At 40.1% G+C, this 13,105-nt stretch overlaps 1 long non-coding RNA gene across 1 annotated transcript in view; it reads left to right on the forward strand.

Moving 5' to 3' along the window:
* The window catches only part of LOC134736800 (uncharacterized), a 181,926-nt gene extending 174,596 nt beyond the window's left edge, over nucleotides 1-7,330 (forward strand). Inside the window, exon 3 of the long non-coding RNA XR_010121085.1 lies at nucleotides 6,791-7,330. This is a non-coding gene — a long non-coding RNA (uncharacterized lncRNA). The remainder of the gene's footprint in view (nucleotides 1-6,790) is intronic.
* The last annotated feature ends 5,775 nt before the right edge of the window (nucleotides 7,331-13,105 follow it).

The following is a 13,105-nucleotide window of genomic DNA, read 5'->3' on the forward strand; positions in this document are numbered from 1 at the left end:
CACAGAAAATCTTCGGCTTCGCTCATTTTCTACCCTGCTTTATTTTGCTTTGGGCTACTCTTTCACCCAGCCACTCATCAAATGATCTATCCTGAGTGCAGGAATAAAATCAATACTAGAGCCAGTTTCCAAGTAATAGGGAGGTAAGCTTTGACTTTTCTCTTTCCCATTTCTTTTTAGAATTTATATAAATTTAGGGTGTACAGAAGCAATTTCGTTACATGTGTACATCATGTAGTGGCAAAATCTTGTTTTTTAGTGTAGCCATCACCCCAATAATGTACATAGTACCCGTTAAGTAATTTCTCATCACTCTCCCCTCTCTTGTCCCTCCACCCTTCTGAGTGTCCGCTGTCCATCAGCCCATGCTCTTTGTCTATGCGTACACATTATTTAGCTCCCACTTGTAAGTAAGAACCTGAGGTATTTGATTTTCTGTTTCTGACTTGTATCATTTCTCAGCATTTGGATCCAGGTATTCAGAGCCCTCAATGTCCCTGATTCTGTACCTTGTTTCTCATCTCTATCCAAACCTCTCTCTCTGACCTCTTTGGTCTTCACAGCCCCAACTGTTGCTGGCCTAAGGGGTCACCTTCCCAGGTAGTATGGCATTTTCACATAGTGGAGACAACTTGGCAAATCATGAAGCTAGGCACCCTTCTCTTGCTCTTTTCTGTTCTAGTCTATCCTCTGCTCATAAGAAGTTTTCAAGCATCTAGTGCCTTCTCGGTGTTCAATAGGGTGCTATTTTTAATCCCAGGGGACTCAGTTGTCTTATCTCTGAAATGGAGATAACAGTATTTTGTCTGCTCAGAGACTGAGGATCCAGTCCTCTAAGCTCTTTGGATTCTTTCTGACTCCACAGTGCATACCTAACAGGGCACTGTAGGGCCCTGCTTGTCTTGGCTCTATGAAAATTATTATCACTTCAGTACCCTGATCAATGCTGTGATGGATTTTTTAAAAAGTCCTGATAAAAGAGGTTTCTCTCCCCCAGGGTGTTTGCATTTTCAGAGATAATCTGTGGGGAAAATGTTGAAAAGTTCAAGACCTTTTCTGAAGCCCAATGCAGACAGTCAGTTATTCTACCCTTGTGACCAGCCCATTCCTAAAATGAGTACATGAACATCCACAGTCTGGCTTTTAGTTGACTTTCCCTTCTTTCAGGTTCACTGCAGATTAGAGTGCCCAGAATTAGCCAAGACCTTCAACATTTAATGACTAGCCATGGAGAAGAAATAAGATGAACTGCTTGTCCCAGAAAGCAATAGAACTTTGAAAGCAGCTATATATTTCCTAGCTACCTCTAAAAAATGGAGCTGTCTTCCTGAGACCTGTAAGAAGCCAACAGGTACCTTGAGATAGAATACTTAAAGGAATGATAAAGTAACTGATCTAATTAAGACATCCCCCAAACATCACAAAGTAGGAAGATTGATGCTGAAAGAGATGCTTTGAGCACGATTGGTTGCCTGTAAGGATTATGATTTCCAATGGCAAAGGTGACTGGAGAGGCATTAAGTGGTTTTCAAGAAGAGTTTCATTGGCTTTCTCTTTGTTCATGAAATAGAAAACTGTGTTTGGGTTGCATTCCAATACAGAGAGACTTAGTCCCTATAAGATTGAAATGTACTGGTTCTTAGGTAATTAGGACTCCTTCCCAGCCCAGTTGAGAAAATTGGCTTTGCCTTATGCTTGGAAAGAAAGTGGAATGTATATGGAAGCCAGTAGATATTTTACCTGCCACTCAACTCATTAAGGTTAATAGCAAATGAATAAACAGAAATTCTGTTGAGGGATGTGGCATGTGTACCCAGTCATTGATGACATGGCTATGTGCACACAGAGACTTGCTCTTTCAGATCAGTAGGATAGTTTTAGCTTTTACTTTTGCCTCTTAGATCTGAGGTTTCTCATTCTGTCCTCAGTGATTAGTGATGTTCTGTTATTTCAGATGCCCCAAAGCTGGCTCTGGCAATTGGATGTTCATTTGGTTGCCCTGATGTAATCATTGAAGGGAATGGCGTTAATGGACCGTGGAATAGTTGGCATCCATATGTAGATGGACTGACTTAGATTGACTGTTAAAGTGACCCAGTTTATTGTTTGATAATTGGCCATGAAGTGAGCCAACACTAACATACTTGGTGATTCAGTTATTCTAAATCACTGTTTGGTATGAGATGAGAGAAGAATGGGAATAATGTCTAGTGTTAGTTCTGTAATTTTCTTAAATATTTTTGAGGCCCTGCTGTGGGCTGAGTGCTGTTCTAGGTTCTGACAGGGTGTTGGAGGAGAGACTAAAAGGTGAACAAGATATTGCTTCTGATCTTGATGCATTTTTATTTGGAGAAAGAAGAGTTCAGGCCTCATATCCTATTTTGCTCAACTCAGGGCAGAGGCCTGAGAAGCATTACGATTTAAAATGCAGGAACGTGTGAGATCATTGCATAAAGACTCATTATAAAAATGCCAAGCAGTCTGAGAAGCAGTAGAGAGAACATAATTAAAAGACACTGTTTTAGTTTCCTAGGGCTGCTGTAACAAGGGAACACAAATTGGTGGCTTAAAATATCAAGAATTTACTTTCTCACAGTTCTAGATGCCAGAATCCAAAATCAAGGTGTTGGTAGAGTTGATTCCTTCCTGGAGGTTTAGAGAAAGAGTCTGAAGATGCCTCTCTTTTGGCTTCTGGTGGTTGCTGGAAATTCTTGGCATTCCTTGGCTTGCAACTGCATAGCTTCAATCTTTACATTGGTTTCACATGACCATCGTCCCTCTATGCCTTTCCATCTCTGGCTTTCTTCACTTCTTCTTGTAAGGACACCAAGAAATACTGGATTAAAACTACTCGAGTATGACCTCAGTTTAACAAATGACATCTGCAATGACCCTATTTCCAAATAAGGTCCCATTCTGAAGTTCTGGGAATTTGGGGTATTGCGGGGGGACACTATTCAACCAAACATTTCACCAACCCACGTACCTACAAATGTTGACAAAATCAGCAGGGCAGGAGAGTAAAGAAGTGAAACAATGTACTTCCAAGAAAGAAGCAAAGAGAAGAAAGGTATTGTTTTTCTGTTCCTCTCCCCTGAGTTTAATACAGGCACCGAAACTTGAAGTAGGACTCTATCAGAACTAATATGATAATTACTTTCAGAGGAAAATGTAGGGGATTTTTTTTTTTTTGAGAGGGTCTTGCTCTGTTGCCCAGGAGTGCAGTGGTACAGTCTTGGCTCACTGCAGCCTCGACCTCCAGGGCTCAAGTGATCCTCCCATCTCAGCTTCCTGAGTAGCTGGAACCACAAGCACTTGCCACCATGCCTGGCTAATACTTTAAAATTTTTTATAGATAGGAGGTCTCACTATATTGACTAGGCTGGTCTCAAGCTCCTGGGCTCAAGAAATCCTCCTGCCTCAGCCTCACAAAGCGCTAGGATTACAAGAATGAGTCACTGCCCTCAGCCCTGGGATGTTTTATATTATGAAGTAGATGCAGTTTTCTCTTTCCTGACTTTTTGTGGTGTTGGAAGATAAACTGGCTTTGGCTTTACTTTAACTCTGGAGAAATTGTGGAACAGGATGAGAAAGAAAGCCTGGAACAGGTGATTTAGGTTTGCTCTAGGCTTGGGAAAACACAGAAATAGGACCTTTTGGGGTTCATTCTAACATCTCCAGAATAGCTCACTTGGAGACAAGAGAAGTCAGAAATTTAAGACAGACTTTTCTCCTGGAATAATAATGTGCATTTGATTGTGTTCCCCCTCAATCTCTACGACTCCTGAAAATGTTGTGTCCAGAGGGTGAAGAATGCTGACTAGCCAGGCATAACATATTTACAATACCAGTGAATGTGCTGAATTCTGGGAGAGGTATTAACTCTGTACATAAGAACTCTGAAGTGGTAACTGTCTCTGGATCAGAAGTCTTCACGAGATGGAGCTGGAAGGCTGAAGTATGTTTTTGATAGTTGGAGATGGGGAAGAACCACGGACTGCAGTGCTATTTGATATCTCCAATCTCAAAAATGTGTGCGGCTAATTTTGAAAAGAAATAGAAGAAAGTTAATTGGCCAATGAAATCCATTCTTATTCACGGAAAAAAAACCCCCAAAACTGGGATACGTGTTTTTTGATGAGGCATCAGTAGTCATTATCCTCTTCATATTGTTCATAGTCATACCATTGATTATTGATATGATTTGGCTGTGTCCCCACCCAAATCTCATCTTGAATTATAGTTCTCATAATTCCCATGCATTGTGGGAGGGACCCGGTGGGAGGTAACTGAATCATGGGGGCAGTTATCTCCATGCTGTTCTCATGATAGTGAGTGAGTTCTCACAAGATCTGATGGTTTTATAAGGTGCTTTCCCTCCGCCTTCACTCTGCAGTTTTCCTCGCTGCCACCATGTGAAGGAGGATGTGTTTGCTTCCCTTCCTCCATGATTGTAAGTTTCCTGAGGCCTCCTCAGTCCTGCAGAACTGCGAGCCAATTAAACCTCTTTCTTTTATAAATTACTCAGTCTCAGGTATGTCTTAATTAGCAGTGTGAGAATAGATTAATACGGTTAGTTTCTCTTCTTAAGAGAAGTTAACAATTGTTGTATCAGTCAGGATAGGCTAAGTTATGCTGAAATAACAAATAACTCCAAAATCTTAGTAGCTTAGCACTATAAAAGTTGATGTCTCTGTCATGTGACAGCTGTTATGTCTACTCAACACAGTCGCTCAGAGACCCCAAGCAGCAGAGGCGCCATCTCGGCATAGGCTATAAAGGTCACCATAGCAGGGAGAAGAGAACATAGCAAATCATGCACTAGCTCTTAGGGATCATGTTCATATTTCATTAGCTAAATGGAGTCACACAGCCATATTTAACTATAAAGAAGTGACAAAATGCAGTCCCACTGTGTACCTGGAAGGAGGATGTCTTAGTCAGTTTGGGCTGTTAGAACATCATAGACTGGGTGGCTTAAATGATATTTATTTCTTACAGCCCTGGAGGCAGGGAAGTCTAAAATCAAGGCACCAGCAGATTTGGTTTTTGATGTGGTCTCTCTTCCTGGCTTGTGCTCAGCTGCTGTCTTGCTGTGTCCTCACGTGGCCAAGAGAGTAAGCTCTAGTCTCTTTTTCTTTTTATAAGGTCAATAATCTCATGATGGGGGTTCCACCCTCATGAACTCATTTAAACCTAATTACCTTCCAGAAGGCCCCACCTCCTAATACTATTGCATTGGAAGTTAGGATTTCAACATATGAATTTATAAACACAAGAATGCAGTTTATAACAGAGGAGTACTGGAATATCTGGGAACAGCCCTAATGACTACCACATCAAGATGCAGATTTCTTGTGCTTTAGAGTTCCTACACATTGGCGCCATCATTCTTTTCAGTTCGGGAGAGTGAGAACTCTCTCCTGCAGTGTGGAACTTTGACCAAACAACTGAATACGATGCTGAGAAGCCTCTTAGAACATGGCCATGGGTAATAGTGCTATTTGTAATCAAAGACTGAAAATAGAAGGACAAAGGATCTATGGCCATCCCTTGAAGAGTTTTAGGATTAGTATTCGATAATTTAGGCTCTCAAGTGTGCTATTTACCACACAGGCTATAAAAATAATATATCTACTTAAGCTTGCTATTCATGTAGTTTATCCACTTAGGCCTTATTAGAAAACTTGGCCAAGGATAGTTGAGTAATACAATTAATGTGTTCTTCAGTTAGATGGCCACATTTCTCCTGTATTGGCATTTTTACATCTACTTTTGAGGCAGGAGAGGTATCCAGGGAAGTAACCATGTTCTTGGGATGCAGCAACCTTGGTGATCATACAATCAACAAAACAAATCTCAGCATTTACATTGTAACTGAGCTCATTCAAGCAACGCTATCTTCAGTAGGGAATTTTCCCCATAGAGAGCCTGTGCATTTTGATTTTACCTGTCCTCACAGTGACCCTTTGCTCATTATGATAGTAAAAGATACACCCCTTGGGGGAGATTTAAGATGCTAATGAGACATGTAATGTATGAACAAACATGGACAGCTACTATGCATGTGTACCCAGAGGACCACCCAGAACATGCTTACTAGTAACACCTCTTCCTACTTCCTTATGAACAATCATATAAATTCCCATAAAGGGAGTTTCTCCAGCAAGAATCAATGCTGTCTCATCCTTATGAGCAGCCCACCCTCTATTCTCTCTTTCTCAGGATGTACTGTCCATTCTGCACCTAACTCTAATTTTTTAATCATTTATTTATTTTGAGATGGAGTCAGGCTCTGTTGCCCAGGCTAAAGTGCAGTGGCTTGACCTTGGCTCACTGCAACCTCTGCCTCCCAGATTCAAGTGATTCTCCTGCCTCAGCCTCCCGAGTAGCTGGGACTACAGGCATGTGCCAACACACCTGGCTAATTTTTTTGTATTTTCAGTAGAGAAGGGGTTTCGCCATGCTGGCCAGGCTGGTCTCGAACTCCTGACCTCAGGTGATCTGCCCGCCTTGGCCTCCCAAAATGCTGGGATTACAGGCATGAGCCACTGCTCCCAGCCCTGTGCCTAAATTTCAAAATATATATTTTTTTCCTTTGCAGCAAATTGTTCCACACTATCTCCTTTGCTGTATGTCTCTTGTTTAAATTATCTTAAACTAAGAAGACAAGAACCGAGGTCTCACAACAGCCGTCAACAGTCTAACTTTGGCTAGGGAGAGCCTATAGAAACTTCTATGCTGTGAATTTCTATTTGTGCAACCTCAAATTTTGTTTCTTCTCTTTTAGATCAAATGGAGGTTCCCATGATTTTCTTTCTCCTCATGGAAAAGTGTTTGGTCAGAAGGGAAACAAACCAATTAAGGTGACACCAAAGGATGATCCTTGATACAGTTATATTTTGGTGGAGCGTTGAGATTCGCCAATGAACTCTAACAGTGAGGATGGCACTGGAATAAAAAGAGAAGAAACAAGTACTAGAAGCCAAAAAACCTTGTCTTATTTTCTTTGAGAAAAGGGTGCTCTAGCTAATAATAGCAACAGGGTTTCCACATGTGCTGTGCTGTTATTGTTGCCTGCAACAAAAGAACAACTTTGAATAATGAACAGTCTATCTTCACAGCAGGACACTGTTCTACAGGGAGGCCCTCAATTATGGTGTATTTAATAATTAGAAATATGAGCAAGAATTGACCTTCCAAGTTGCACATATTATTATTCACTTTACCTGCTCAATGTCACAGTGGGTGCTGTCATGAAGACTGTGACTAAAAACCCTAATAAAGACTTCTCTGCCAAGTCCCATAAATAATCTGTTTGCCAAATGTGCCTAAGATATACATGGCATATGCTTAGATCCATGTCAGAGTCTGGATGTGGCTCGTGGCCTTGAGTTTACAGAGTATTTGTACCTGTTTTTAGGGTAGGGACATACTGCAAATATGGCTGTGTGCCCATGTCCTCCAGAAAGAGACCTCTGCTCTTTTGAGAGACAATTAACCTGGGTATACAAGGTCCCTGATAACAAAATCCTACATGATGACATCTATTATTATTTTTTTTTTTAAAGAGATAAAGTCTTGCTCTGTCTCTCAGGCTGGAGTGCAGCTGCACGATCTCAGCTCACTGCAACCTCCGCCTCCTAGGTTCAAGCGATTTTCCTATCTCAGCCTCCTGAGTAGCTGGGATTACAGGCACCTGTCAACACGCCCAGTTAATTTTTGTATTTTTAGTAGAGACAGAGTTTTGCCATGTTAGCCAGGCTATTCTCGAACTCCTGACTCAGGTGATCCACCCACCTTGGCTCCCAAAGTGCTGGTATTACAGGCATGAGCCACAGCACCTGGCTGACATCTATTTTTTTAAATCTTTACATATTATAGTGAAATCATGCTTTCAGGAAAGAACTGAAGAGTGGAATTTTGAAATAATGATCACTCACTGATTCTCAGAGGATTCATACCAGTGTCCTTCCCTGGTTTTACTCCTCACTGTTGGGGCCAATCTTCAGTTCTCTAGAGCTTAAGGTTTAGAGGGAGTATCAACAATCAAAGGTCAGTAATGTTCTCAGAGAACATTCTATGCGTTACTATTCTTGGAGGAGGCAATGATATCCTTATCCAAGGCGAGTGTTTCACACACAGCCTCCATTTCCTTTTCTGGTTTCAGGTTTTTGCTTAGTTTATTTTTTAATATGGCAATGTATGTGCAAGTACCTAGCACGGTGCTTCCATATAGTAGGTGCTCAATAGTTGGCATCTTCCCTCTCCACTCCTTTTTCTAAACCTTGCAGCTCAGCAGTGGGGATGTCAGCCTGGAGAATGCTGATGAGGCCCAGTGTGCCTCTTGGGTATAGTTAATATATATCCTCAGGTAATGACTTTCATTTGAGAATCTTGTCTTGTACTGACCATCATACAGTCCATTAGTCAAAGTCCCAAAAAGTCACTGGCAAATGTAAAAATTTGAGGTTGATGAAGCTAATCCTGGGGGTAGACACCAGGCCAGACTGCGAGTGCCCCTCAGTAGGCTAGGGAAGAAAAGAAATCAGGATGAGTGAACGTCATTGCATATGGGCCTGGCAGGGAAACGCAAAGGATTGCATCAGGTTCTTGGGGCAGCCAGGGAATGTCAAGCATGAGAGACAGAAGGAAACCACACAGCCTGCTCTTTGAAGGTTAATTCTTTCACTTTGTAGGGCAGCTCTTCACTTACAGAATCATGGCAAGGGGGAATTCACCAGCCTGGTCCATATGCTCTGTAGTCAAGCAGGGTGTGGAGCACCTTTCTGAACACCGTTTCTTTGCTGTTGTACCTGAGGACCCAGGGGCACTGAGTACTGTTTCCAGCAAGCGTGGGCCTGTCTCCAGTCTCAGCAATCTCTCTGCATGGCCCATATCGGTGGGGTCACACAAATGGAAGTGTCTCTTTTCAGCCATCTGGTGATTCATTCTTCCCTACCCCCTGTCTGGCATCGTGAGAGAGCTGCTCACACACTGCCAAGTCAGCTAGAGAGGAATACTGCCACTGTGGCCTGCCAGACTTCAGTGGCACATTCAGAGGTCCTCTCTATGCACTCAAACTATGTGTGATGGCAAAGTTATAGTTAAAAAGAAAATCTCACAAAATGAATGCACTAGTTAATAGGTAAACTGGTGCGTGTGTGTGTGTGTGTTATGCATGTGTTGTAGGTACAGTCAAAGTTGCAAAGGCACACAAAAGCCTTGTGTTTCATTATTTTTAATGTTTAAATAGATTAAAATGTTACATACATTTACGTGTACATTATGTATGTATATATCTTAGGGTGGCTGTAACAAACTGCCATAAACTGGGTGGCTTAAAAATCTCATGGTTCTGCCAAAAAAGAGCCCAAATAGCCAAGACAGTCCTAAGCGAAAAGAACAAAGCTGGAGGCATCACACTACCTGACTTCAAACTATACTACAAGGCTACAGTAACCAAAGCAGCATGGTACTGGTACAAAAAACTCACATAGACCAATGGAACAGAATACAGAACTCAGAAATAAGACCACACACCTACAATCATCTGATCTTCAACAAATCTGACAAAAACAAGCAATGGGGAAAAGATTCCCTATTTAATAAATTGTTCTGGGAGAACTGGCTAGACATATGTGGAAAATTGAAACTGGACCCCTTACTTACACCTTATACAAAAATTAACTCAAGATGGGTTAAAGACTTAAAACCCAAAACTATAAAAATCCTAGAAGAAAATCTAGGCAATATCAATCAGGACATAGGCATGGGCAAAGATTTCATGACAAAAATTCCAAAAGCAATTGCGACGAAAGCAAAAATTGACAAATGCAGTCTAATTAAAGAGCTTTTTCACAACAAAATAAACTATCATCAGGGCTAACAGACAACCTACAGAATGGGAGAACATTTTTGCAGAAGAAAATCTAGGCAAATGAATCAGGACACAGACATGGGCAAAGATTTCATGACAAAAAGCAATTGCAACAAAAGCAAAAATTGAGAAATGTGATCTAATTAAAGAGCTTTTGCACAACAAAATAAACTATCATCAGGATGAACAGACAACCTACAAAATGGGAGAACATTTTTGCAATCTATCCATCTAACAAAGGTCTAATAAACCAATTTACAAGAAAAAACCCATTAAAAAGTGGACAAAGGACATGAACAGGCACTTCTCAAAAGACATGCATATGGCCAACAAACATATGGAAAAAAAACTCAACATCACTGATCATTAGAGAAATGCAAATCAAAATCACAATGAGATACCGTCTCACACCAGTCAGAATGGTGATAATTAAAAAGTCAAAAAACAACAGATGCTGCTGAGTTTGCAGAGAAAGGAATGCATTTACATTGTTGGTGGGAGTATAAATTAGTTCAACCATTGTGGCAAGCAGTGTGGCAATTTCTTAAAGGCCTAAAGGCAGAAATACCACTTGACCCAGCAATCCTATTACTGAGTATATACCCAGAGGAATATAAATCATTCTTTTATAAAGATACATGCACATGTATGTTCATTGCAGCACTATTCACAATAGCAACATGGAATTGACCCAACTGCTCATCAATGATAGACTAGATAAAGAAAATGTGGTACATATATTCTATGGAATACTATGCAGCCATAAAAAGGAATGAGATCATGTCCTTTGCAGGGACATGGATGGAGCTGGAAGCCATTATCCTCAGCAAACTAATGCAGGAACAGATAACCAAACACTGCATGTTCTCACTTATAAATGGGAGCTGAATGATGATAACATATGGACACATGGTGAAGAACAACACACACTAGGGCCTGTTGGGGAGGGTGGGAGGAGGGAACGCATCAGGAAGAATGCTGGGCTTAATAAATAGGTGATGGGTTGATTTGTGCAGCCAACTACCATGGTATACGTTTACCTATGTAACAAAACTGTACATCCTGCACATGTACCCCTGAACTTAAAATAGGAGTTGAAGACTAAAAAATGTCATGGTTCTGGAGGCCAGAAGTAGGAAGTCAAGGTGTTGGCAGGCATGGTTCCTCTTGGAGGTGTTGGGGGAGAATGTGTACCAGGCTTCCCTCCCAACTTTTGGTATTACCAACAGTCCTTGGCCTTCCTTGGTGTGTAGCAGCATCACTCCAATTTCTGTCTCCATCGTCAACATGGTATCTTCTCTGTGTCTCTTGTCTCAGTGTACAAATCTCCCTCTTTTTATAAGGATACCGGTCATTGGATTAGGACCCACTGTAATCCAGCATGACCTCATCTTATTTTATGTCAATAAACAAAGACCCAATTTCCAAATAAGGTCACATTCCCAGATACTGGGTGTTAGGACTTAAACATATCTTTTTAGAGGACACAGTTCAACCCACAACAAGGCTCAAAGACAATGCAGTGGAAAAAAGATAGCCCTTTTCAATAAATGGTGCCAGAGCAATTGTATACCCATATGCAAAACAAAACAAAATAAAAAATAAAAAAAGGACATTGATCATACCTAACAATCTACAAAAATAAACTCAGAAATGAATATAGACCTAAACGTAAAACCTAAAAGCACAAAACTTCCAGAAGAGAACATGGAAAAACAACTTTGTGACCTTGAGTTAGATAAAGGTTTGTTAGAAATGACACCAAGGGTACAATCCATAAATGAAAAACAAAATAATAAACTGGATGTTATCAAACTCAAAAACTTCTGACTTTTCAAAGATAAGAGAATAAAAATGCAAACTACAGACTGGGACTATATCTTTGCAAAGCATGTAAGTAATTTTTAAAAAGCATCTAAAACATAAAAAAGCATATAAAGTATATAAGGAATTTGTACCCAGAAAATATAAATAAATCTCAGAACTCAATAATAAGAAACAACCCAATTAAAAATGGACAAAACATCTGGAAACAGAATCAAAGCAGATATATGGATGGCAAAAAAGCACATGAGAAGATGCTTGACATTATCAATCACTAGGATATTGTAAGCTAAAGCCACAGTGAGATGCCACAACTCTCCTATTATAAAAAGTCCAGCCACACCAAGTGTTGGTGTGGATGTGAAAAAAAATGAAACTTTCATTTATTGCTGGTGGGAATAGAAAATGGTAAAAACACTTTGGAAAGCAGTTTTGCAGGTTTTTTTTTTCTTAAAGCATATACCTACTGTATATCCCATCCATTCCACACCTAGGCATTTACCAAGAAGAGGAAATACATGTCCACATGAAGACTCATACATAAATGTTCATAGCAACTTTGCTTACAATAGCCAAAAACTGCAAACAGCCCAATTATCCAACCATATGCAAATCAATAAACAAATTGTCCTATAGCTATACAATGAAATGTTACTCAGCAACAAAACCCAATAAACTATTGATATACACAATGACACTGATGAATACCAAAATAATGACAATGAGTGAAAGAGGTGAGATCAAAGAAAAAAGTATCTATTGCATGATTCCATTTATATAAAAGTCTAGAATATGCAAACCAATCTGTAGTCATAGAAAGCATAGCAGCAGCTGCTTGGGGTTGGAGGGGAGTAGATCAGGATGGGAGGGAGGTGTTATAGAGGGGCAGGAGAAAACTTTTGGGGGTGACAGGTATACTCACCATTGTGAGTGTGGTGATGGTTTCATCGGTGTACACATATGTCAAAACTTAACAAATTCTATGATTTAGATAAGTGAAGTTTATTATACCTCAGTAAAAATTCAATATAATTGACCTTTTATTGAGGTCAATTATACCTCAATAAAATATATATATTGAATGCTTCTTATGCATCAGATATTTTGCTAGGTGTTTTCATGAAATATTCATTTACTTCTGAAAGTACTTTGTGGTAGGGAGAGTGCTGAATTTCAAAGAATAATAATATATCTATGGAAATAATATATTCTATAACAAAGAAAGGGAGTGGAAGAAAGGAAATGGTGAATGGAACCAAAAGTGATTTCCTGGAGTAAGAAAAAGAGGCAGGGTATTAAAAAAAGAAAAGACAATATGGCAGATTGTATTTTCCAACAATGGGCAATGTTATTTCTTATAATAATATAGATCTAGCTCTGACACTCTTCTCACTGAGAGGT

Source organism: Symphalangus syndactylus, chromosome 1, assembly GCF_028878055.3.
Source record: "Symphalangus syndactylus isolate Jambi chromosome 1, NHGRI_mSymSyn1-v2.1_pri, whole genome shotgun sequence".
In the NCBI taxonomy this organism is placed as follows: domain Eukaryota; kingdom Metazoa; phylum Chordata; class Mammalia; order Primates; family Hylobatidae; genus Symphalangus; species Symphalangus syndactylus.